Source organism: Amblyraja radiata, chromosome 20, assembly GCF_010909765.2.
Source record: "Amblyraja radiata isolate CabotCenter1 chromosome 20, sAmbRad1.1.pri, whole genome shotgun sequence".
In the NCBI taxonomy this organism is placed as follows: Eukaryota; Metazoa; Chordata; class Chondrichthyes; order Rajiformes; family Rajidae; genus Amblyraja; species Amblyraja radiata.
In genome coordinates this window covers 40,849,553-40,876,995 of record NC_045975.1, presented here as the reverse complement: position 1 = coordinate 40,876,995, position 27,443 = coordinate 40,849,553, and the positions used below count along the sequence as shown (strand labels likewise).

The 27,443-nt window shown below is 44.4% G+C and overlaps 1 protein-coding gene across 1 annotated transcript in view; it reads right to left on the bottom strand.

The window, feature by feature from the left end:
* Positions 1-24,333, bottom strand: part of pik3c2a (phosphatidylinositol-4-phosphate 3-kinase catalytic subunit type 2 alpha) — a 169,340-nt gene extending 145,007 nt beyond the window's left edge. The window contains exon 1 of the mRNA XM_033038477.1: positions 24,312-24,333. The gene's annotated coding sequence lies outside the window, so the exon portion shown is untranslated. The remainder of the gene's footprint in view (positions 1-24,311) is intronic.
* Positions 24,334-27,443: the final 3,110 nt, after the last annotated feature.

The following is a 27,443-nucleotide window of genomic DNA, read 5'->3' as shown; positions in this document are numbered from 1 at the left end:
AGTGAACTTGCTGAATGTTGGCACATCTTCGAGGTGGAATTCAGGATTTTAATTGATGTTGCCCACCCTGGTGCTGTACCGCAAACCGTTGCGTCAATTCTCCTCAATGTGGCGGGCACAGAGGCTGCCCTGCGGGCACAGGATTTCCACTACGCCCCAAAACATACCGATGCGGTAACACATGTTGTGACCCCAGCAGAGTCCATCGGAGACCCGGTCTGCCTTCTCCAAAAATTCAGAGACCTGTGCCAACTTCTCACTAACGTTATCATGGAGCACCACAAGTTTTTTTCCCGCAGCCAACAAGAGGGCAAAACGGTTGAATCCTACATTGGTGCCCTCAAGAGCATTGCTTCCGGATGCACGGCAGACTCGTATATGACATCTGAATGATAAGGTGAGAAACCTATTACTCCGGGATGAGGAGCTTACACTTGATAAGGTTAAACGTGCCTGCCAGATTGCAGAATACACTGACACCTATACCAACGCCTTGGGACCGGGGCCACACTCTGCCTACGACGTCCATGCCTTCTATAGGTCCCCATGATAAGCATTAACCCCTCATCAATCGCCTAAACCCCCAGGGAGGGTAACTGATCATCTAGTCAATAACTGTGGTAATTGCGGTGGCTCACACCCAAAATTTCATGAGCAATGCCTCGCTTATGGCAAATCTTGTCACTATTGTAAAAAGAAAGGCCACTTTATCCGGTGCTGCCGCGCCTGTGCCAACAGGGCCCAGTCACAACACTGTGCACTTGAGCCAACACCTTCCCACAAGGCACTGACTGAAATAGCAGAGCCACAACCGCAACACCTGCAAGAAGTCAGACAAAACATAGAATACAAATCTTGTATTCCCGATTCTACGTCTACAGACAGTGATCCCATGACAATGCTCAGTATCAACAACACCAGGGTTGCTGCTAAAATAGATACTGGAGTGAGGTGTAATGCGATTTCTCTATCAGACTTCCAAAGAATTCACAACAACTAAACTGTTCTGAAAATAAACTCAAAGTGACATCCATTTGGTGGGGGGTGGGGGGGGAGGGGGGGTGTTGCAACCAGTTGGTATGGTTACATTACAATATCATCTAGCGTCTCAAGTTTATTAAATTCCCAACCTGGAATTTTTCATCCTTCTGGGCAACGATGCATACCGCCATATGAACCTAGTCTTCTTCAGCAAAACTGTGTACCAGCTGTCGACCTCTCAAATTCCCACCCACCAACTACTCAAACAATACAAAGACCTTTTTGGCAACCAGTTGGGCAAGCTTCCCACATAATGCAGCATTGTAATTGTCACGGAAGTTATGCCTGTCGTTCGTTCTCCTCACCGAATCCCACACGCAATGAAGGACCGCGTGCGTGACAGAATGGAAACACTGGGTGTGATAGCCCTTGTCAATGACCCCTCCTCCTGGGTCTCCACCATGGTTGCAGCACTCAAGAAGAGCAAAGACAAAATAAGGATCTGCATCAACCCTAAGGATTTAAATACTGCCGTCAAACGACCACACCACCCGATGCGGACAGTGGAAGAAGTCGCTGCCAATTTGGGTAAATTCTTTTCTGTCCTAGATGCAAATAACTCATTTTGGCAAATGCCACTAGACCATGCATCCTCCATATTAACCACATTCGCGACGCCCTTCGGACGCTACCGTTTGTTACGAATACCATTTGGCATCAATTCAGCCAGTGAGGTTTTCCAGCGTACTATGGAACAGCTCTTTGCTTGGTACTCATGTTACATAATCGTGGACAACATCCTGATCGCCGGGCGTAATGCACAAGAACATGACTCAAACCTGAAACAGGTCCTGGCTCACGCCAGGGAGGTAAATCTCAAACTCAACCCTCTCAAGTGCAAGTTTCGGGTCGACAAAGTAACTTATGTGGGCCACGTGTTCACCAACAACGGACTTAGGCCAGACCCGTCTAAAACTATTGCCTTCAATGAAATGCCAGCTCCAGCGGCAGATTTTCATATCTTTCTGGAAATTAGCACCCTAGCCGCTAAATGGATGAGAATGGTTGAAGGGGGTGTCTTCGAAACACACGCGAGCTCACTCACAGACCTTCAGAGCCTCTTCACAGATATGGCTTCAAAACACACGTTTCATGAATAAATGCTTTATTGCTGATAGAAAACAGTAAGATACATCCAAATTTCTTACGACTCGTTACTACAATCTTCATCGAATTCCAGCTTATTACTTTAAACATTAGAAAACTCCTCGTGTCCCCGTAACACTGGCATGATCTCCTTTAGATCTTGCATGGACTCCGCATCTTAACCTTCCCCATCGTCTCTCCAAACTAATCTAAAAACTAAACTTCTGCGCAAGCGTCTAAGCTCCAAACACGCCCAAAATCACATCATAAATCCCACCCACAATATAATAATAATAATAATAATAATAATATCTTTTATTGTCATTGCACATCAGTGCAATGAGATTTAGTATGCAGCTTCCAACCGATGTAAAAGAAAAGTAAAATAAATAAATAAGCTGTGTGACGTGACCATCCGAGAGAGACAGTCCAGTGGGGATGGGGGGCACTCAGCAGGGCCGGTTCAGAGCCGCTATAGCTCTGGGAATAAAGCTGTTTCTGAGTCTGGAGGTTCGGGCGTAGAAGGCCTTGTAATGTCTGCCGGAGGGAAGTAGTTCGAACAGTCCGTTACAAGGGTGTGAGGAGTCTTTATGGATGCTGACGGCCTTCCTGAGGCACCGTGTGTGGTAGATGCCCTCCAAGGCTGGTAGCTGTATCCCAATAATCCTCTGCGTTCTGTGGACGACGTGCTGAAGAGCTCTCCTCTCCGCCTCCGTGCAGCTGAGATACCACACAGAGATGCCATACGTTAATATGCTCTCTGTGGTGCAGCGGTAAAACGTTGTCAGCTGCTGTTGGGGCAGACCAGTCTTTTCTAATGTCCTCAGGAAGAACAGTCGTTGCTGTGCCTTCTTGACCAGCACAGCGGTGTTGGTGGACCATGTGAGGTCCTCTGAAATGTGAGTGCCCAGAAACTTAAAGCTGGACACTCTCTCCACACTTTCCCCGTAAATGGAGATTGGGGCGTATTCTCCATTATGGGACCTCCTGAAGTCAATAATCAGCTCCTTGGTCTTGGAGGTGTTTAGTGATAAGTTGTTACGTGCGCACCAGTCCGCCAGGTTCTGCACTTCCGCCCTGTGTTTTGTTTCATCACCGTTGGTGATCAGCCCAATCACTGTTGCAAACTTCACGATGGTGTTGGTGTCGAATGCAGGAACACAGTCGTGAGTGAAGAGGGAGTAGAGCATGGGGCTTAGTACACAGCCCTGTGGTGTGCGGGTGCTCAGGGTGATAGTGGAGGACAGGTGCGGGCCCAGTCTCACTGCCTGCGGTCTCTCCATCAGAAAGTTCAGGATCCAATCGTGTATCGGCGAGCTGAGGCCTAGCTGGTGGGCAGTCAATAACGGGCAGTCTAAAATTTAAAGGCACATGCCATCATCAATGACAAACAAAACAGGCCAAATGGCCACTACATACCGGCCCCTAATTGTTCTGAGTATATACCGAGGCAATTACCAATAAACATTAAAAAAGTGGCCATAAAGGCTTAACATATATCAAAGCAAAAGGTCAGGGAATAAAACCCTGTGGCTCCTCGTCGGGAAATTGAACCCCGGTCTACCGCGTGACAGGCGAGGATACTAACCACTATACTGACGAGTAAAAAATAGCATGGACTATATCCGCAATCAGAATTCTTCATCGACTCTTCCATCTTCACTTTCGCCTTCTAGAAGCAAGCATAACTTAGTTATTAATCTTATTAAAACAGTGGTTTTAATTCAAAGTCGTACCGTGTATACCAAACCCTTAAAATCAGGCATGATACCCAGTATATAGTCCAAAAAATAATAGTCCAAAGCTTTGACATCATGAAACGTCTTCCTCCATGTCCGATCAACTCATGGATGTGTTGTAACAGCAATGTTGAAGTATGAAAATCCTTTGATTTAATGTCCGGATCATTAGCAGAGATTTCAAATCCCAGCTCAAGCTTTGGCCACTCTCTATCTGACTTGCAGAGAGATTTTAGTTTATCGATCTATTTCTTCTCGCTCAAGAAACAGTTCACTGTCAGTTCTTTGGAAACTTCATTAACAGAATTTTCTTCTGTGTTAACATATTTCAGTTGTACAACATTAGCAACTCCCAATGCTCTTTCCATTGGCAGATCGTCTCTGTCCAAATCCAACTCTCTCGTTTCTTTGGCTCTATCATCTAGTGGAATGCTTTCACAATTGTCGTTGTTCCACTTAGAAAGTGTGAATCCTCCCTTATTGCACAGAGAAGTCAATGTTCTACTGGTAGAATTGCTTCCTGCTCAGTAGACCTGAATTTTAAGTAATCATCCTTGTAGAAATTATTCTTCAAAGAGAGTCTTCTTTCATGAAATTTACTATTCTCGCCAAACTTGCGTTTCAAAGTCTGGGTACATTGCTCTGCCATACGACGATTATTTGGCAGATTAACACTTTATTGTTTGAAGGGTAAGTGCACACAATAGTGTCCGTCAGTTTTCACTGAGTAGTTCATAACATCCATGAATTTCAACTCTTCAGATAGCTTGCTGGTACTTTCATTAGAGTCATGATTGTATGACTTCATCACCGGCTTCTCTAATTCATCAGTAGATAACTGATTAACATCAATGGTAGGATAGTTCTTCTGATTTCCGATTTTGTGGTTCCTTTTCAAGGAGCCATAGATAACCCATCCAAGTCGGATTTTTGTAGCAGACGGTCGGTCCATCGCCTTGGCTCCTAACAATCTGTATAGGTTCCAAAGCCTTCAAAACATTTGTTCCAATAAGTAGATCAACATTAGAATTTATTTCTGATATCTTGACATCCTTCAGGTAAGGCCATTGTTTCAAGTCTTCATGTCTTGGTAAATTCTGATGACCAACAGGCATAGTTCCATGCGTAAACACTTCAGATATCGGTATAAAATTATCTTCATCCAAACTGGATATCTCCATACTCGTAAGGTAATGACTCCTGCTCTCTTTATCTTTATTCATGGTACGTAATCGAATCTGAGTCTCTTCTGTGATATTCAATCTTCTCGTCAAGTTTTCTGTGCAAAAGGTAGTCGAACTTCGGTGATCTAGAAATGCATGTTTGCAACACTGTATTCATCTTGCTAATCTTTACCTGCACTGGTAAGATAGAAAAGTGACAAGGTTCAACCCCGGCCCCAATATGAGCAGTTACTTGAGGCGAGGTGATAGCCCCACTAGTAGTTGGCTTCTCGTCCTGTTCTGTTGCCTCTGGTTCATCTTTTCAACTTGCTCTGGTATTTCATCATCCGTTTGTTCCAGTTCATCTTCTTCTTCCCAATGCTCTGGTAGCCCTTCTTCAATGTGGTGCTTCAGGATGATATTGCTTGCACTCATAACAAATTATAGGACTCTTACAGTCTCTCACCATATGTCCTCTTTTCAAACATCCAAAACAGATTCCCTTCTCTTTCAAGAAATCCCTTATCTTCATATTCTTTCATCTTGAATCTTCGACACCATCTTATGGTGTGACCAACTGCTTCACATAACAAACAAAATACTATTTGCTTGTTAGTAGACACATTTCTTTTTCTTTCATCTGTCTTTTCCACAGGTATGGTCGTGATAGCAAAACTATTTCTCTTAGGTTCAGATATTTCTTCAGTTTTGGAAAGGTAGAACCTTTGTTAGTTGCAAGTGGTTTGTAATCTTCAATAATCCAGTTTGGTTCTAACATATTTAGTACTTCTCTGTCCCAGAATTCCACCAGGTCTGGTAGCCAGGCTACTTGGTTCTTTTCATCTCTAATTTTGCCTGCTTCATCTCTCCACTTTTCTCTTATTCTTCTGGGAAACTTGTTCAAGATGATTCTAGGATTACTTGGAAGATTAATTTCTTCCATGTGGCCGAGATTTCTCATCGAGCTGCAACAATTTCTCAGAAATATTGCATAATTACTCTATGCCTCCCCATCTTCAGGCTTGATTTCTTTCCAAGCATGGGCCTTCTCCATGTATGCGTTAGTCCTCTGTTCATCACCAAAACGTTCTTTAAGCAATCTTCTCGCCTTGTTATAGCCATGGTTGCCTTGCTCTTTCTGACAACTTTCCACAAGCTCTTTCACACTTCCACGTGTACTTCACCAGAAATCGTAAATGCTCCTTTTCATCCATAACTTTCGTTTCTAATATTTCTTTTAATGCCTTTACGAAGGCTTCATACTGCAAAGGATCTCCACCATACGTAGGAATTTCTGCTGGTGGTAGAATGAGAGATGTATTCTGTCGAGCTATGATTTCATTGAATTCAGATTGCTTATTCAACAGTGCCAATAATCCATCCTGATAACTCTGTCTTGGCTCTACCTGTTGATAAACATGCCTTTGTGCTTCAAACTGGCTTGCTCGAGCCTATGCACCAGGCCTCGAAAAAGCGTGGTCCGCTATTGGTTTGTCTCGAGTATCCACAAATGCTCCAATAGTAATTGGTTTCGATCTAGCACTCATTTGCTGAGATGAAGTTTCACCCATCTTCCTTTGTTGCAATGGGTTTTCAAAGCCTTGAAATTCAATGGACTTCGATTGTGGAATTGATCCAACTGCTAATTCATTTCAAGCAGTTTTTCTTCTTGGTCCAGAGCTCATCGTCCTCGACGATCTAGAGCTGCATCTTGACCCCTCACTTTCCAGTAGCTCCTTCTTTGCTTTGGCCACCGCCATCTTTGTGTCTATTTCCAGTTGTTCCTTATGTCTTCTCAGCTTCTCATTCTGTCGCGTCATCTCTTCTTGTTCTTCTTCAATCTCATGTTTCCTTCTCAAGGCATCCGCTTCTATTGAGAGAGCAGCCAGCTCAGCTTGTCTCTCCATTCGAGCAGAAGCCATCGAAACCGAACTGGCTAAAAGAACCAGATTTATGTCTTTATCCTCATGAAAATATATTGGAGATATTATCTCGTCGTGTAATTTCATCTTCTATTCTGGCACCTTGTTGCTTCGCACTTCCAGCTACTAAGCTCGTAACTTGTGACATAATTTCAGATAACCACTTCTCTGCCTTTTTCATGAAACCATTGAATATCTGCTTGTTGTCTTCATCCCACTGGGTGTGGCTTCTGCGTTCTTCCCAAGATGGCACTGAACACAGCAGTACATCTTGTTTCTTGACAACCTCCTGGTGGAGGTTCCATAGTTGGCTCATATTAGTTTTCATCTTGATCACGTTCTGTTCTGATTCCATTAGTTTCTTCTGTGTATCAATTAATCTTTTAACCTGTAATCATAAATCGTTTCTCTCTCTCTCAGTTTCCCTCAAGCAGGCAGTATGTGTATTATCTGTTTCTTTATGTTGTCTGGGTCCTTCTTCAGGTTTATCTGGTGTAGCTCTTTCTACATCTTCTAATTCCATGATTTTAAAGAGGTCTTGGCAGATTGCCAAGTCTGTAAATTAATCGAACATTCTGCTAGTAGCTTTGGCTTTGTTTTGTCAACATTTCCTTCAAAACCATAACATACTGATAATGTAGAGAACATCTCAAACCCCAGGTGCTAAAAGATGATGCTAATTCAAATGGAATACACTTATCAAGCGATTCAAAATAATCCAAGGTCGGTCTGGCTAGAATCTCCAGACAGAAGTCTTTTAAAATTAAAGCTGTGATTTCAAATTCAAAGAGTAATAATCGATTTGTACTCACAAATCCTTAGATGTCTTCTGCAACGGAGGTCCCTTTCAACTTAATCTTCTGTCCCACTCTCTGGGACTGGTATTTAACCCCCCTGCTGGAGGTTCCCTTCGACTTATTGTCTAGCGGCAGATATTCATATCTTTCAGGAAATTAGCACCCTAGCCGCTAAATAGATAAGAATGGTTGAAGGGGGTGCTTTCGAAACGCCTGCGAGCTCACTCAGAGACCTTCAGAGCCTCTTCACAGATATGGCTTCAAAACACAGTCTTTTGATGAATACATGTTTTATTGCTGATAGAAATCAGTAGGATACATCCAGATTTCTTACGACTCGTTACTACAATCTTCATCGAACTCCAGCTTATTACTTTGAACATTAGAAAACTCCTCGTGTCTCCGTAACACTGGCATGATCTCCTTTAGATCTCGCATGGACTCCGCATGATCCCGCATGGTCGAAGGGTTAACCTTCCTCATCATCTCTCCAAACTAATCTAAAAACTAAACTTCTGTGCAAGCATCCAAGCTCCAAACACGCCCAAAATCACGGCATGTTGTTCCATTGTTTAAAAAGGGTTCTAAGAGTAAACCTAGCAATTATAGACCTGTTAGTTTGACTTCAGTGGTGGGCAAATTAATGGAAAAGATACTTAGAGATAATATATATAAGCATCTGGATAAACAGGGTCTGATTAGGAACAGTCAACATGGATTTGTGCCTGGAAGGTCATGTTTGACTAATCTTCTTGAATTTTTTGAAGAGGTTACTAGGGAAATTGACGAGGGTAAAGCAGTGGATGTTGTCTATATGGACTTTAGTAAGGCCTTTGACAAGGTTCCTCATGGGAGGTTGGTTAAGAAGGTTCAACTGTTGGGTATAAATGCAGGATTAGCAAGATGGATTCAACAGTGGCTGAATGGGAGATGCCAGAGGGTAATGGTGGATGGCTGTTTGTCGGGTTGGAGGCAGGTGACTAGTGGGGTGCCTCAGGGATCTGTGTTGGGTCCTTTGTTGTTTGTCATGTACATCAATGATCTGGATGAAGGTGTGGTAAATTGGATTAGTAAGTATGCAGATGATACCAAGATAGGGGGTGTTGTGGATAATGAAGAGGATTTCCAAAGCCTACAGAGTGATTTAGGCCATTTGGAAGAATGGGATGAAAGATGGCAGATGGAGTTTAATGCTGATAAATGTGAGGTGCTACACCTTGGCAGGACAAATCAAAATAGGACGTACATGGTAAATGGTAGGGAATTGAAGAATGCAGTTGAACAGAGGGATCTGGGAATAACCGTGCATAGTTCCTTGAAGGTGGAATCTCATATAGACAGGGCGGTAAAGAAAGCTTTTGGTATGCTAGCCTTTATAAATCAGAGCATTGAGTATAGAAGCTGGGATGTAATGTTAAAATTGTACAAGGCATTGGTGAGACCAAATCTGGAGTATGGTGTACAATTTTGGTCGCCCAATTATAGGAAGGATGTCAACAAAATAGAGAGAGTACAGAGGAGATTTACTAGAATGTTGCCTGGGTTTCAACAACTAAGTTACAGAGAAAGGTTGAATAAGTTAGGTCTTTATTCTCTGGAGCGCAGAAGGTTAAGGGGGGACTTGATAGAGGTCTTTAAAATGATGAGAGGGATAGACAGAGTTGATGTGGACAAGCTTTTCCCTTTGAGAATAGGGAAGATTCAAACAAGAGGACATGACTTCAGAATTAAGGGACAGAAGTTTAGGGGTAACATGAGGGGGAACTTCTTTACTCAGAGAGTGGTAGCGGTGTGGAATGAGCTTCCAGTGGAAGTGGTGGAGGCAGGTTCGTTGGTATCATTTAAAAATAAATTGGATAGGCATATGGATGAGAAGGGAATGGAGGGTTACGGTATGAGTGCAGGCAGGTGGGACTAAGGGAAAAAAGTTGTTCGGCACGGACTTGTAGGGCCAAGATGGCCTGTTTCCGTGCTGTAATTGTTATATGGTTATATGGTTATAAATCCCACCCACAATATAACGGGCAGTCCAAAATTTAAAGGCACATGCCATCATCAATGACATGCAAAACAGGCCAAATGGCCACTACACCAGGACCTACAGACATGATAGCTTAACAACGATTTTTAGGCATGGTAGACTACCTGGGAAAATTCATCTCAAACTTCAGTGAGCTGCCAGCCCCGCTGCGACAACTGACCCACAAGGATACACACTGGTCCTGGCATGAGCACCAGCAGAGGGCATTTGAAACCCTCAAACAACTAATGTCTTGTGCTCCAACCCTCGCATACTTTGATGCCAAGTTACTCGTCACCCTCATCTGCGACGCCTCCCAGTATGGACTGGGCTCTGCTTGCCTACAAGACGACGGAAAGGGTTCCAGACCAGTTGCCTATGCCTGCCGTACCATGACCGACAATGAACAGCGCTACGCTCAAATCGAAAAGGAGCTACTCGCAGTAACCTTTGCCTGCAAGAAATTCAAGGACTTTATCTTTGGCAACCCGATCACGGTCGAAACAGATCACCAGACCCTGGTCAGTATCCTCAGTCGGCTGATCCACACGGCGCCAGCACGCTTACAATGCATGATGATGGAACTACAGAGATATGACATCAGACTAACCTACAAACATGGTAAAGACATGCATGTAGCTGACACCCTGTCACGGGCACCTTGCCACACCACACCGGACTTACCCTGGTCCACAGTAGCAGCCGATGTCTTCGGGTGGCACGGCAAACAATACCTGGTTTTAGTTGATTCCTACTCAGGATGGTTTGAAATCGACCTGCTCAGTAGCCCAACCTCAGCCATGGTCATTCAGAAACCAACTCGTCACTTCTCTGTCCATGGAGCCCCCCTAAAGCTACTCTCAGACTATGGACCTCAGTTCTCCAGTCAGCATTTCAGAAATTTCGCAAAGAATTGGGACTTTCACCACATTACCAGTAGCCCAGAGTACCCGCAGTCTAATAGCCTGGCTGAGTGCGCGGTAAAAAAGTGCAAAAGAACTAATGGAACAGGGCCGGCTCTGATGTTTATCTCGACTTACTCAACCTATGGAACATCGTCCGCAACCCTCTTCTGGGATCTGCAGCCGAACGGCTCATGTCACGGCGAACCCACTCCACTCTGCCTATGGCCAAGCAACTACTAGAACCACAAGTTCGTGCGCCGTCTGTTATCAAATCCCAGCTCCAACGCCGCCGCAACATACAAAGAAAATACTACGATAAAACCAGCTCGCCGTTTCAACTGCTCAAAAGTAGACAGGTTGTCCGTTTGCAATTATTCCGAGGTTACGACTGCCTCGGAGTCATTCTGGGGTCAACCGCAGAGTCACACTCTGGTCAGTATTGACGACGGCATCTATCGGTGAACCCGCCAGCATCTCCTCCCCGCTAATGAACCGGCACCTCCACGTCCTTACCTGGACCAGCCCGCCGGTCTTCCCTCACGCTCTGCGAATGCTGCTCCAGCGATTCCTCTGCCGGTGCCAGTGCCATCCCTGCCTTCCCCAGTGCCAGCATCTCCACCGGTGTCTTCTCCTCCGCGTTCACCCGATAAGGGACTTGCTTCCCCAGTGAAGGATGAGATGTCTGGTGGGGGTTATTACCGTACACGTGCAGGTCGTGTCTGCAAACCAAACCCGCTGATTGGAAAATTTACCGGTTACACCTGAACTGTGCATGACCCGTTTAGTTTATGTGGTCTCATACGCAGTAAAGTAATAAATGCCGCACTTTATACTGGTGTTTTACAATATGGCCTATTAGCCAATATATATATGCTTTTCTTCTTTAAGAGGAAGGATGTAGATTAACCCTTATTAATTCATGTCATTTATAACCTTTACCACACATATGTGCATGCTACCCTTCACATGGTATTACGGTATTACACAAGGACAGTCAGCTGGCTCTCTTCCTCTCTTCCTCTCTCTCTTATGAGGTGTTGTTCCTCCAATTTGCGGTGGGCCTCACTCTGGCCATGGAGGAGGCCCAGGACAGAAAGGTCAGATTCGGAATGGGAAGGGGAGATGAAGTGCTGAGCCACTGGGAGATCAGGTTGGTTATTGCGAACTGAGTGGAGGTGTTGTGCGAAGCGATTGCCAAGCCTGCGCTTGGTCTCACTGAGGTTGATCATACACTGAATAATCCAACTACATTTTTGTTTTGAAGTGGAAAGAAATAATAAAAATTGCATTCATTGCAACGTGTAAAAAGAGTTGAGATACTGTATATATTGTATTATAATTTTGCTGCATGTCATTGTGATATATATCATGTCTTGATTGGCGAATAAGTTTAGTTTGTGACTTTATTTGAAGCAGAAATAATATGTGAATGTTTCATTGAGCATAATTCTGAATGGTAACTATGCACTTCGTCCGAGCACATTATCGCACGCATCATGCAGCCGTCTTAAATAACCACCTAAACTGTCATTTGGCAACCTAAAAAGCTGCCTAGGATGCCCGGCTGAAAACAGAAAAAAAAAATTTGCCCACTAATGTGGGACCTATGTGGAACCTTATCAAAAGCTTTTTGAAAGTCCAGGTACACTACATCCACTGGCTCTCCCTGTCCATTTTCCGAGTTAGATCCTCAAAATATTCCAAAAGATTAGTCAAGCATGATTTCCCCTTCGTAAATCCACGCTGACTCGGACCGATCCTGTTACTGCTATCCAAATGTGCCGCTATTTCATCTTTTATAATCAACTCTAGCAACTTCCCCACCACCGATGTCAGGCTAAATGATCTATAATAGTAAGATTAAACGAGAACTTACCAGTTTGAAGTTTGATCTGTATTTTATGAGGAGTTACGATGAGGGATTACGTGAAGAGCCCGCTCAGCACGCATGCGCGACATACTTCAAAGCAGCGGTGTGGAATCACAGATAGACACAGTTATTGAAATAAACATAGTAAAGAAAAGGAGACCTCAGTTATCAGTTTGACCCATATTATTGAGGGTGGGAGCGGAGGGCACGTAATCCCTCATCGTAACTCCTCATAAAATACAGATCAAACTTCAAACTGGTAAGTTCTCGTTTAATCTTACTATTTTACTTCGGAGTCACGTGAGTGACTACGTGAAGATTTTAAAGCTCTGTGATTTCAAACCGTGTAACAGTTCTTACTTCACTCACTGCCGAAGTCCTTGAGGGAGGAAGTGTGTTATCGTAATCAACCAATGAATCTGTTTGTAAAAATAACAACGGTATTTATTAACAATAACAACAAAGAAATGAAATTGCTCCCCTGGGCTTAAATTAAATATTTGCAGACTGTAAAATTTTCTCTGCAAATAAAGCAGGTTTTGCCAATGGCTTATTATAGAAAGTTCGGAACATTCTTTCCCCCGACCATCCTGCTGTAGCCAGGATATGGTCTATAGGCACGTCCATTCTTTTGGCCGTCGACGTGGATGCTGCCCTGGTGGAGTGAGATTTGTACATGTTAGTGTTTATACCAGCAGCTTTTAGCACCTACTTGAGGCATCTCGAAATGGTTTGGCTCGTCACCCGACCATAAGGTTTTTTGTGACTGACCCATAAGGCTTTCTCACTCCCTCGAATTATTTTGGTTGTGTCTATGTAGGACAGTAGGTGGGTCATGGCACATAACTGTGGTTCTGGCGGGTAAGCCCGGAATTCCACGACTGGGTTGGGTGTTCCTGGTGTGCTCTGTTTGATCAGTCCCTGGATAACGAAAGACCTGGTCTGGAGCTATGATCATGCTGCCCGGTCGCAAAAGGTGTAGTGACTGGAACCCTCTGTGCAGATACAAGTGCCATCAGCATGATAGTCTTGAGCGTAGATTGTTCCAGGGTGAGGGACCTGGCTGGTGGCCATCCCCTGAGGTATGTCAGGACCACACTGACATCCCATATATGGGCGTACCTTGGTCTGGGGGGGTTAGAGTTGTAAATTCCCTTCATTAGTTTAACCACCAGCGGGTGGGACCCCATGGCCTGATGTCCTGGTGCCTGAGTTAAATAGGCAGACAGAGTACTTTTAGCTGTGTTGATGGCACTGTAGCTGAGTCCTTCCTCGTGGTGAAGGGCTGCCAGGAACTCCAGTACGTTGGTAACTGTTGCGGTTGAGTAGGTGGTCCCTGTATCCAAGCAGTACTTCTCCCACTTTTTGATGCTGGACAAGTACTGTTTTCTTGTGGATGTTCGGTGGGATGCTGACATGGTGTTGACGGTTTTTTCTGACAATCCCAGACCCAGTAATGGTCTTTTCAAAATCTGCAACCCAGGAGTTTGATTTTATCATGGCATGGGTGGCTTATGCCAGATACTGGGTGAGTTAATAATTCTGGGTTACTGGGAAATATCATCGGGGTTTCAACAACCATGTCGTGGAGTAATGGGAACCATGGCTGTGTAGGCCAGTCGGGTACTATCAAAATACCTGAAGCAGAGTCTATTTGTATTTTGCGTAGTACCCGGCTGATGAGGCAGAAGGGAGGAAATGCATAGAAGAAGAAATTTCCCCAATCCAGCGCGAATGCATATGCTTTTAAACCGTAAAAGGCGCCCAACATCTCTAGATAGTTAATGCCAGTGTAAGTAGTAACGATGACTCTGGGTTAGTCCATCTACCACCTGCGCTGGATATGGAGTTAGTTGCTCCCCAGCCTTGAGCACTGGCATCTGTTTGGATAACTAAAGTATGGTTAACGATGATGATAGGGCTGGAACAATGCCAAACGTTTTCTGCCCACCACTGTAGCTCTGATATTGCTTCAGTGGGTAATTTCATGATACGATCATAATGACCTGCATGTCGTCTTAGTGCCAGTACCTTTGCTCTTTGTAAGTTTTGATAGTGCAAAGGTCCAAATTGTGTAGCCGGAAATGCTGCTACCATTTTCCCAATTACTCTTGCCACTTGTCGAATAGTTGGCCGCTCGTTGACCATTAAATTGTTACATGATTGTGCCAATTCAGTTGTTTTGTCTTTTGGCAAAGTTACAGACATGTGGACTGAGTTAATAGTGAAACCCAAGTAGTCCATGGTTGTGGATGGCTTCAACTTTGATTTATCTGGATGTAAGACACATCCCAAGGTTTCAAACAATTGTTTGGTAGCTGACACAGCTGATATAGCCAATTCCATGGTTTTGCCTACTATTAAGATATCATCAAGATATGCCATGACAATATGTTTTTGTCTCCTTAATATTGCCAAGGCTGGTTTTAGTATCTTGGTGAATAATCTTGGGGCTGATGTTAACCCGTTTGGTAACGCTTTAAACTGCCATAATTACCCCATACAGGTAAATTTCAGGTATCTGCGATGATCCTTATGAATGGGTACTGAATAATAAGCATCTTTGAGGTCAATGCTTGCCATGAAGTATCCTTTGGAAATCAGTTGTTTGGCAGTGACAAACGTTTCCATTTTGAAATGTACATACTTAACAAACATATTTAGTGAAGTTAAGTCAATGATGATGCGACATCCACCATCTTTTTTAGTTTTAGTAAATATATTAGACACAAATTCCAAGGGTTCATGTTTTGTTTTTTCAATGATACCCTTAGTGATTAGTCTCACCAGTTCAGCTTGTCCCTCTCGTTTTTCTTTAACTGAGAGGGAAAAAACCCTCTGGGGTGAATGCTGAACTGGTGGCAATTTTTCTAGTGCAAACTGTATTTTGTATCCACGAATGCTATTGAGTATATACTTGTCACTCGTGATAGACTCCCATGCTTCCTTAAATAGGTGTAATCTCCCCCCGTTAGTATAGCGCCCCTACTTTCTATATGCTGGTAGGAACCAGACCCACCTACCTCCATGGTTATGGGTGTTTCTTCTGCTTCTTCGCAGGATGACGAGTCTTGTGCGTTGTCTGACGTGTTGGTGAGGTTTGGGGTTGGCGCATTTTCCATGGGGTCCGCTCTGGGCCTTGGCCTAAAAAAGGCTTCCGGTGGTGATATGCGGACCCCGAGCTTTCATCAGTCCCATAGGGTAGACGTCAACTGGTGGACGCGATGGGGTACTGCCGCTTGGGTTTTGTGGTTTTGGTTTTGCTCGTCCCGGGGCCTGCCCTCATGAGGCCGAAAGTTTTGGAAGCCTCCTCCATGTCTTTGACTTTTTTGGTGAGGTCTTTGCCAAAGAGCAGTGTATCTGACTCAATGGTTGGAGTTTTGCACAACCCCGCAAATTTCGGGTTGAGGGTTGCGGAGGTTATTTATCTCAAATTGAGTATTGCACAACAGTGCGAGGGTGTCCTGCTGGTTTGTGGTCATTTCTGTACCATCCACAGAACGAGCAAATGAGGTGATGGCTGACGTCAGGAGCCTGAGGATCCGCTGAAGTTTTAGTTCCTGATTTCGAATATTTGACCCAACGTGCCCCCAGATTTGGCTGTTGACAGCCGGCACTTTGAGCGATTCACAATTTTCAGGAGCCGTATATTATTCTAAGACCTCATTAACCACCTGCTCCTGTAGGGGCCTGTTGGATAGGTGGTTAATGCTGGCCACTAGTTTTGGCTCTAATGGCCGTCCTTCACGTGGGGTTGCCACATAGCGGTCCACCACAACCAGCAGCTCTTCCTGTGCCTGTACCCCTGGCATACTCCCGACTTCTTCAGCCATTAACCCCTCTTCTTGACCAGCCCAGCCCTGGTCGCCACAGCTGTCCTCGGATGAGGGGGAAGCGATGGCCAGTGCACGAGGCACTGTGGAGGGAGTGCCTGAACTCCCTCTGAGAAACTGCTCCTCACGAAGCACGTCTCGCTGGAGCATACGCTCCACGAGCTGCTCCAGGCGGCTCAGGCGGCTGTCTCTGCCCCGAGCGGGCGGTGAGACGTCCCCGTCCGACGAATCGGAAACCACCGGCCGGATGGTCTTCTTAGTGGCTTTACATCCAGTCCGCTGCTCAGGCGCTAGCGAGACTGGGCTCGGCTCGGTGTCGGGGATGGCGGAGCGCTGGGTTAGCGGTCCTACCGCCTCCTGCCCCCCACTGATGGAACGCTCCTCCGTTGGAGTCGAACGGGAGACAGGCTTCTTGGAGAGCCTTGTTCTGTTCATTTTTCTTAGCTGTTGGAACAAAGCAAAAACTCTCCTTTTGCCAAGAAAATCCGACCTCACTTACCTGACGGTCCGTCTTTTTTAAACTGTAGCGGGAGCGCCTGACTCCCGCTGCGTCGCTGTTGCCTGCATGAACGCAATGTCGCGCATGCGTGCTGAGCGGGCTCTTCACGTAGTCACTCACGTGACTCCGAAGTAAAATTCCCTGTTTTCTCTCTCTCGCCTTTCTTAAAAAGTAGGATAACATTAACTACCATCCAATCCACAGGAACTGATCCTGAATCTATAGAACGTTGGAAAATGATCACCAATGCGTCCACGATTTCTACAGCCACTTTCGTAAGTACCCTGGGATGCAGACCATCAGGTCCTGGAGATTTCTCAGCCTTCAGTCCCATCAGTCTACCCAACACCATTTCCTGCCTAAAGTGAATTTCCTTCAGTTCCTCCATCACCCGAGGTCCTCCGGCCACAAGTACATCTGGGAGATTGTTTGTGTCTTCCTTAGTGAAGACAGATCCAAAGTACCTGTTCAACTTGTCTGCCATTTCCTTGTTCCCCATAATAAACTCACCTGTTTCTGCCTTCAAGGGTCCAACTTTGATCTTAACGAATTTTTTTCTCTTCACAAAGAATCTTTTACAATCCTCCATTATATTCTTGGCTAGCTTACCTTCGTACCTCATCTTTTCTCCCCGTATTGCCTTTTTAGTTATATTCTGTTGTTCTTTACAAGTTACCCAATCCTGCTTCCCGCTCATCTTTGCTATTTTATACATGTTCTCTTTTATTTTTATACTGTCCTTGACTTCCCTTGTCAGCCACAGTCGCCCCTTACTCCCCTCACAATCTTTTTTCCTCTTTGGAATGAACTGATCCTGCACCTTCTGTATTATTCAAGATACAAGATGCGTTTATTTGTCACATGTGCCGGTTAGCACAGTGAAATGTGTGTTCACCATACAGCCAGACAATTAAAATAAAGTACACAACACACGATAGAGTCCAACATAAAACATCCCCACACAACAGAATCAAAAGTTTCCCACTGTGAGGGAAGGCACCAAAGTCTTAATGTTCTTAATGTTCTTAATGCTCACCCGTGGTCGGGGCCTCCCGAGCCCTCCGCAGTCGCCGCTATGGGTGGCCCGATATTCAGGCCCGCTCGCCGGGATGGAACTCCGACGTCGAAACGGGAGAACAACCTCCGCGGCTTGAACCTCCGAATCGGCCGCTTCCAACCAGAGTCCGCGGCTCCCGGAGTCCACAGGCCGCGCTGGGCGGTGATTCACGCTGGCGGCCCTCGGCAAAGGGTCCCAGGGAAACCGCGATGTTGAGGTCAGCGCCGCCCGCGTTGGGAGCTCTTCAAACCTCAGCTCCACGATGTTGGAGCAGGGGGCCCAGCACTCCAGAGCTTCAAACGGCGATCCAGGTAGGCATCGCTCCGCGGTGAATCCAGCGCTGTGACTCCGCTGCTGAAGCTCTGGTCCGGGTCCCCGGCAGGAAAAGCTGCTCCGACCCAGTTGGTAGGCTGCGAGGAGGGGGGAGCAAGGAGAATATTCGCGTCCTCGCCAGGAAGCGACTGGGAAGCGGTTTCCCCCTTACCCTACCGCCTTCCCCACATAGAAAAAGTAAAGAAACTCCAAACACACACTTTTAAGACAAACTAAAATTAAAAAAAGATAGAAAAAAACGGACAGACTGCAGGCAGAGGCTGCCTTCAATGCGGCGCCCCTAGTGTCAATGCGGCACCCCTAGTCCCAGAAATACCTGCCATTTTTGTTCCACTGTCATCCCTGCTAGGGTATCTTTCCAGTCAACTTTGGCCAGCTCCTCCTTCATGGCTCCATAGTCCCCTTTGCCCAACTGTAATACTAACACTTCCGATTTTCCTTTCTCCCTCTCAAATTGTAGATTAAAACTTATCATATTTATGGTCACTTCCACCTAATGGCTCCTTTACCTCGAGTTCCCTTTTCAAATCCAGTTCATTACACAACACTAAATCCAGAATTGCCTTCTCCCTGGTAGGCTCCAGTACAAGCTGCTCTAAGAATCCATCTCGGAGGCCCTCCACAAACTCCCTTTCTTGGGGTCCAGTACCAACCTGATTTTCTCAGTCTACCTGCATGTTGAAATCTCCCATAACACTCCTTTGCGACAAGCCAATTTTAACTCTTGATTAAACTTGCACCCTACATCCAGGCCAGTGCTTCCACACCACAAAAAAATATTTCCTTAAATAGAATCTCAAATTTCCTGGAATTTGATGGTATTTCCTGAAATTTTGAAAAATGCCTCCTCGTGCTATTTGTGTTTGGGTTTTTTTTCGCGGGCACACGTTAACAACACAAAGAAGAACAAGGCAAAACAGATCTATGTAACTACACCGTATTCTGTTTGCAACTATGCCTGCTTCTGTTTCTCAATTGTACAGTGTTATGCAAGGCAGCTTTCGTTGCCTCCAACAGCTCTCGTTGTCTTCGTTTTTTAAACCTAGTCTCATGTGTCCTGGTCTCTCTCTTCCTCCCATTCTCCCTCTCTCCCTCCATCCCTCCCTCTCTCCCTCTCTCCCTCTCTCCCTCCCTCCCTCCGTCCCCCTTTCCTTCCCTCACTCTCTCCCTCTCTTCATCCCTCCCTCCCTCTCTCTCTCCCTCCTTCTCCCTCTGTCCCTCCCTCCCTCCTTCCCCTCTCCCTCCTCTCCCTCTCTCCACCCCTCCCTCCCTCCCTCTCGGCTCCTTGAGCCCACCCACCGTTCTGTAAAATCAAGGCCAATCCCAATGTAACTGCAATCCCACCGCCCACTGGTAACCTTTCATCACTAGGCTTATCCAGAATTCTACCACTGCCTGAAAAATAATCAAAGGCTCAACTTCCACTTAGAAAGAGAATTCCAAAGAATCATTGTTATACGAGAATTTTCACGAACAGTCTGTGACCCATAGGGCTGTGGCCATAACGCTATGTTTAAAGCACATAGCACTGCAGCCGACTGTTTAAATTCCTGTTCATTCTAGTGCCTTTCTTAACTTTTCCTGTGCTCTCTTTCCCTTTAACTCCATCGTTATATCTCCAGTTTGTCTCCTCGCCCCCCATTATTCAGTTTAAACCCACCCGTGTAGCAGTGGACAGTACAGCTCACCCTCTCCATGACACACTGGTCAACCTGAGGAGTACCATGATTATGGCTCATCTTGATACGATACGATATGATAGAACTTTATTTATCCTCGGAGGGAAATTGGTCTGCCAACAATCATAAATCACAATAAGATACATGAACCATGAAATTAAAGTGATGAGAGGAAAGGGTTGGGGGTATGCAAAGATTGGGGAGAGGGGGAGAGGGGAGTCAATCTACCCCACAACAGAAGGGGGAGGAGTTATGCAGTTTGATAACTACAGTGAAAAACGATCTCCTGTTTCGTTCTGTGCTGCATGTTGGTGGAACCAGTCTGTTGGTGAAGATGCTCCTCAGGTTAACCAGTGTGTCATGGAGATGACAAAGTTGTTTCTTAAAAGCAGATAGCAACAAAAACTGTTAAAGGTAAAACCATGACAATCTTTAATTGATTCGTCAGACGGGATTGGCGATCTACAATGAGCACAAACGCTGCTCAGTGCTTCTCGGGCTCCCACTCTCAGAACAAAGGCGAGTTAGTACAATTATACATTTTTCTTATCAGTAAAACATTCCTACCAAGTCTGAATATGGCATGATTGAAAGATTCTGTAGCCTTTCACAATATCTGGGTCAAAATCAAGCTCATTCAATAACAAGTTATTACTTTTCTCTGGAGCGTCAGCTATTTTTTTTTCAATCTTGGCTTCTTTATGGCCTTGAAAAGAAGCACATGTTATTACTGCAGGCTGCCATCTTAATGTTTTTATTGAAAAGACAACCTGTCCTCCATATTGTGTTCCATAAAATTTACAATGTCATTCGGACTTGGCACCGAGCCATTCTTTTATTCTATTAATCCATGCTTTTGTAGAAGAACAACTACATTTTAGATTTGACTATTAGATTTGACTATTAGCTCTTTCAGAGGGGGTAAGCTGTATTGTCCAAGATGCTCCGTAGTTGATGGGCATCCTCCCCTCCAAGACCGCCTCCCATGAATCCAATTCCACCCCTCGGACGGAGCCAGCCTTCCTGATGAGTTTGTTAATCCTGATTCAGCTAAAGTTGAACTTTGAGGGATGTACGTGTACCACAGCGGGAGCTAAGTATGATTTAGTTTGATGATGATCACTCCTGCTGATCATTGGAACATTCATTAGTACACCACAGAGGGTCATCGAGTGCAATGAGCCACCATTGCCTCTTTATTAAGAATAAAGTAGATCGTATTTTTCATTTGCCCTTTCCCCACAATCCTGCAATACTTCTTCCAACAAGTCTTTATCCAACAAGCTATTAAGTCTAGAATTAAAAATAGAGAACTGCAGATGCTGTTTAGCACCCAAAAGGACACAAAGTACTGGAGGAACTTAGCGGGTCAGGTAGCATCTCCAATTTCTCCAGTGCTGCTGCTTGACCAGCTGAGTTACTCCAACACTTTGTGTCCTATTAAGTCTGTCTTCACTGTTGTTGAGGCGGTACATTCCAAATCCTAATCCCTCAATTTAAAAAACAGCATATTCTCATGTTGTGTCACGTTCTTGCACCAATCACCTGAAATCTATGCCCTAAAGGTATGAAAACATTTTTATTCTTACTCCGTCTTAACCCTTTGTGTTTTCCACCACATCAGACATCATCTTAGCTTGAAGGTAAACACAAAATGCTGGAGTGATTTAGCGGGTCAGGCAGCATCTCTGGAGAGAAGGGATGGGTGACGTTTCGTGCCGAGACCCTTCTTCAGACTAGTCAGGGGAGAGGGAAATGAGAGATATAGATAGTGATGTAGAGACAGAAAGAACATATGAATGAGCGAGACTGGATTAAAACGTGGTCATAGAGTCGAAGAGCAGGAGGAATCATAGAGGGAGCAGCGAGCGGATGTTGCAGAACTCTCGTTGGAGAGAGGAGAACTTATTCAAAGTAGATATACCTTGAGGAGATTATGCAGTGGAGCAGATTAAATGTGTTGGAAGGCTTGTTCAGCTCTAATGAGTATTAAACTGGTTAAACCAAGTGTGACAACTGCTTTTTGCACTCCTTGCTCGATTAATTAATCTTAAACCTATACTATCAGTCTGAAGAAAGTCCTGACCGAAACGTCACCTATCCAGAAATGCTGCCTGACCTGCTCAGTTACTACAGTACTTTGTGTCTATTTTTGTAAACAGGCATCTGCAGTTCCTTGTTTCTATTATTAATTTCAAACCTTCTGTTGTTAATTTTGCCAATCAATATTGGTGCTACAATTCCTAATGCAGAATCCCTCCAATGCGTATCTTTCTTGTACAGTAGCATTCTCATTTGTTTGCAACTAGATGTTTATGAGAATTGTGCCTGGATTAGGGGGTATTAGATTAGTCTTTTTACAATACTGGAGAGATTTTGAGGAATGAGATTATTATTCAGGTTCTTCACAAAAATCTACCCATCATGTGAAACCTTACAAATAGCAGATATAAATTAGATAACTTCAAGACCAAAAGTCAAAAACTTTTTTTCATAACAGACAAATTTTCATTGTTTTATCACCATTTTGTACACCAAAAATGTGACATTTAAAAACTCTATTTTGCCATAAATTTTAATTGATAAATAAACTTCATATGGTCCCTCACACATATACGATTTGATAATGATCTAGGGAAATATCTTTATCAATACCAGGAGAAAAACTTGTCTGGTATTCCGCCTCGCAAAGATCCTGGACGGTCGTTATGCTTGGTGTCCATTGTCACAACGACCGTTATCGGGGTCGGTACCTCCGTAAGTTAAACCACGGCATGTTGCCAAAAAAACGCCGACTAGACCCCCCTACGACAATGTCTACGACAACCTCCCACCTAGTCGACGTCAAGCTACGGCAAGCTACGGCAAGCAACTGACAACCGGCGACCCTTTAGGACGTCCACCTATGACCACACCTACGACAACCTACGTCCACCCGCAACAAGCTACGACATGGTAAGACAATTCAGTCGCCGGTACTTGTCGTAGGTAGTCGCCAATGGAATTCACTAAAGTCAGCACCGGCGACAACCTACGTCATCCTGGTGACAACTACGACAGCACCTACATCAGGCTACGCTCATTGGCGTCAAGCCAACTGTCGCCGAAAAGTTTCGAACATTTCAAAATTCAGCGGGGACCAGAAAAACGCTACAAATTTTTCGGTGACTGAGGAGACTGCTCACGACCATACAGGCGACACCCCAGCAACCATGTGGCGACAGTCTAGTTGCCTGTTGTCGCCTAAAAAATAGCCTTAGTGGGACAGGGGCATTATGGATAAGCGGGGAATGTAAGGATATGGATGTTTAAGAAGGAACTGCAGATGCTGGAAAATCTAAGGTAGACAAAAGTAGACTTCAGTCTGAAGAAGGGTTTCGGCCCGAAACTTTGCCTATTTCCTTCGCTCCATAGATGCTGCTGTACCTGCTGAGTTTCTCCAGCACTTTTGTCTACCTTGTAAGGATATGGATTATGTGCAGGCAGATAAGAGTTGGTCAGGCTGAAAACTGTAACATCCAGGTTCAGGAGCAGCTTCTTCCCAACCTTCAAATTATTGAACACTAAAAACTCTGAATAAACTCGAAACTACCTTGATTGCAGTCTGGACTTTGGGGGCATTGTTTTTGCACTATATTGTTTGTTTCAATGGTACAATGGGCTACGTGTTCGGCTGGCAACCGGAAGGTAGCTGGTTCGAATCCCGCTTGGAGTGCATACTGTCGTTGTGTCCTTGGGCAAGACACTTCACCCACCTTTGCCTGTGTGTGAATGTGTGTGAGTGATTGGTGGTGGTCGGAGGGGCCGTAGGCGCAGATTGGCAGCCACGCTTCCGTCAGTCTGCCCCAGGGCAGCTGTGGCTACAGAAGTAGCTTACCACCACCGAGTGTGACTGAGGAGTGAATGAATAATGCGATGTAAAGCGCCTTGAGTATTAGAAAGGCGCTATATAAATCCCATCCATTATTATTATTATTACTTTATTATCACATATACCAAGGTACAGTGAAATTCATTTTGTATACGGTTCAGTACAAGTGTACAGCAATAGTGCACCGAGACAGTTTGTTTTATCTATTTAACTTCCTTTAGTTGTGTACTATGATGTCTACAGTGTACTATGTTTACATATATTGTGCTGCTGCAAGTGAGAATGCCATTGCTCCGTTTTGGGACAATAAAACACTCTTGACATCATGTACAGCACAGACATTGTGGGCCGAAGGGCCTGTGGCTGTGCTGTGCAGTGTATGTTCTGTGGACATGGCCCTTGTTATGTGTTCAAGATCGCTGCAAAGACATTGTTGACATTGTCGCCCGCGTGAAACAATCATCCTTAATTGATGTTTAAAAGCTCAGAGCCTTACCCAGTGGACGTCACATCCCCTTGTTCCTCAGAGCGCCACGTACCTGGGCCCGCTCAACCAAACATGCTGCCGGACATATGACCGACAGGCGGGCGGACCTATGGGGATGCCGGCCCGGGGGGAGGGGGCGGGACATTGAGCAGCGGCCGGCCAATGGCGGGTGAGGTGGGTTAGGTTGCACGGTGCGCCAGGCAGCAGTGGGTTGTATGGATGTGCTGGGATTTGGTGCTTTGACAGGCTCAGTGTGCAAGCACTTTATGTGTGAGCGCACTCTTGTTGTCTAACACACTCCAGCACACCCCACAGCGACGTTGCAACTAGAAACCCCGTCTGCAAGCAAAATGCACCCAGACATCAGGGTAAGAAATAAAGCTTGCACTGTTTTTCATTGTATGACAGTTGTTTATGCTGCAAACATTCTTTGGATTAGCTGCCATGTTTTAAACTTGGCCATGAAACCCGCTGCAGGTATCAGGAGACGCACTCTGTCGTTACATTCTGTGCCAAGTCTTTTGATCAGATCCTGGAACATAGAAGCATGTTAATAGCTCTGTTTCTTTCACAGGCTATGTTGCAAAACACTCATACAATGATGTTTCCCAGCTCCTTTCTAAAAATGGGATTAACTGATCTGCACTATGTAACCGTATTAAAAATTGATAAACTATAAAATTACACAGACAGAATAAATCACAACTTTGTTGTTAATGATTCTGTAATGTACTAGAAGAGGTTTACCAGAATGATGTTGGAAGTCAGTACATTTTGTAGTGCTATAATACGGTGACAATAAAGGCAGCATTAAAGTCGTGCAGAATAGAGAACAGCTTTGTTAATCTGTAACGTTGTTATTATGAGTTAGTACATTTTGTAGTGTTGTCATGCAGTGGCAATAAAGGCATTGAAGTTGTACAGAATGGAAAACTGTTCTTTTTGTTGTTAATCTGTAGTGCCTCTGTGGTGAGTTTGTACATTTTGTAGTGCCAATAAAGGCAACAATAAAGTTGTACAGAATAGAAAACAGTTGTTGTTAATTATTCTCTAATAATATTATTGTGAGTTTGCACATATTGTAATGCTATAATAGTAACAATAATGGCAACATAAAACTATATACAGAATAGATAGTAGACAAAAAAATGCTTTAGGAACTCACCGGGTGATGCAGCATCTGTGGAGAGGAGGAATAGGCGACGTTTTGGGTTGAGACCCTTCTTCAGACAAGTTTTATTGTTATCTGCTCTGTAATACAATTATCATGAGTTGGTATATCTTGTCGTCCTGTAATTCTCAGTCGGTCTTTTTAATATGAAACATTTTATTCATTTTGTTGAACACTTTTGTACTCTGCAGAAGCTCAACAAAGATTTAGAATTTGCAAATTTGAAAGAAACCTGGTCTTAATGTTCAGATGATATTGAGACGGTATGATTACAGAAAGGAATAGTTTTACGCTGAACAAGAATATCTGTTACATTTCTTTGTTTTGATGCTGCCTGCCAGCGATTGTACAACTTAAGAGCAAAGTTTGAGTCCCAGGAGTAGTGTTCAGTAAAACAAGGGAAACCTTCTTGTCTGAAGAAGGGTCCAGGCTGGAAATGTCACCTATCCATGTTCTCCAGAGATGCTGCCTAGTCTGCCGAGTTATTCCAGCACTTTGTCCTTTTGGGTATTAACCAGCATCTGCGGTTCCTCGTCTCTGCTGGGAAAACCTCACATTAAAATTGATGAAATGGTGGTTTGTCATTACATGTTCCCTTGTCTGAAACATTGAAACATAGAAAATAGATGCAGGAGTAGACCATTCGACCCTTTGAGCTTGCACCGCTATTCAATATGATCACTGCTGATCATCCAAAATCAGTACCCCGTTCCTCCTTTCTCCCCATATCCCTTGATTCCGTTGGCCCAAAGAGCGAAATCTAACTCTCTGAAATGCATCCAGTGAATTGGCCTCCACTACCTTCTGTGGCAGAGAATTTCACAGATTCATAACTTTGGGTTAAAAATATTTTCCTCATCATAAAGCTGGTAACAATGCAGATGGAAGCAATGTTAAATCAAAAGAGAGTACTTTAATACACACACACATTGCAAGCAAATGCATGTTGAAGATTTGTCGGAATGACTCACTTCAAATGGACAATTTTACATTTGGTTTTTTTTCACGTTGTATGACATGGTGCAGCATATTATTGGGAAAAATGAATTGATAAACATCATTGGTAAATTTTGGGATGCAATGGAGCATCTTCTTTAGATGTTGGACGGCACAAAATTGCCATTAGTTTGCCAGCAATATTTAGTCAATTATGCTGTTAAATAATGGATCAATGCCAGGTGGATTGGTAACACAATTTATAAACCATCAGGCAGTATTTTCTTTCATTCTTGGTTTTATTGCATTCCGAGGTTTGATTTGGCTTTGTTTGTTAAGTAAAAAAAATTAATACATCGCCTTGTTAATTCTATTTATAGAAAATGGATAAAGAAGGGTGGATATGTTTGTCAGTTTTTGCCCTGGCATCACATAAGGTGCTGGAGTAATTTCATGCTTAAAAAGTACATCCTAGACACTTGTAGAAACAAGGAACTGCAGATGCCGGTTTATATTGAGGATAAGCACAAAGTGCTGGAGTAACTCAGCAGGTCAGGCACTATCTCTGGGGGGGAAAAAAGGATGGGTGACGTTTCGGGTTGGGACTTGAATAGCATTGAGTCTGAAGAAGGTTCCTGACCCGAATGTCACCCATCTTTTTTTCTCCAGAGATGCTGCCTGACCCGCTGGGTTCCTCCAGCACTTTGTTATGTTCAAGCTTCCGGCATTTGCATTTCCTCGCGTCTCTGCTCTGCCCTCGTGTCTCTGCCTTCTGGGCTTCACTGGGAAAGATGATGTGGCATTTTACTAATGGTTGGAACTGCTTGGTGTGGTCAACTGGAACACACTATCCCGCAGTTTGTCATCTGCTCAATACTATTGCTGAACGGTTATGGCTAATTTGTAGTTCATCACTAAATTTGATGCACACTAATATACCGTGAGATTACATGAGGGGTTTGGCTATTACATGTTAATTCTACTTATCTTTGTTGTATGTCTGTATTAGAACTGTACGATGCTTGTTTTTGTAG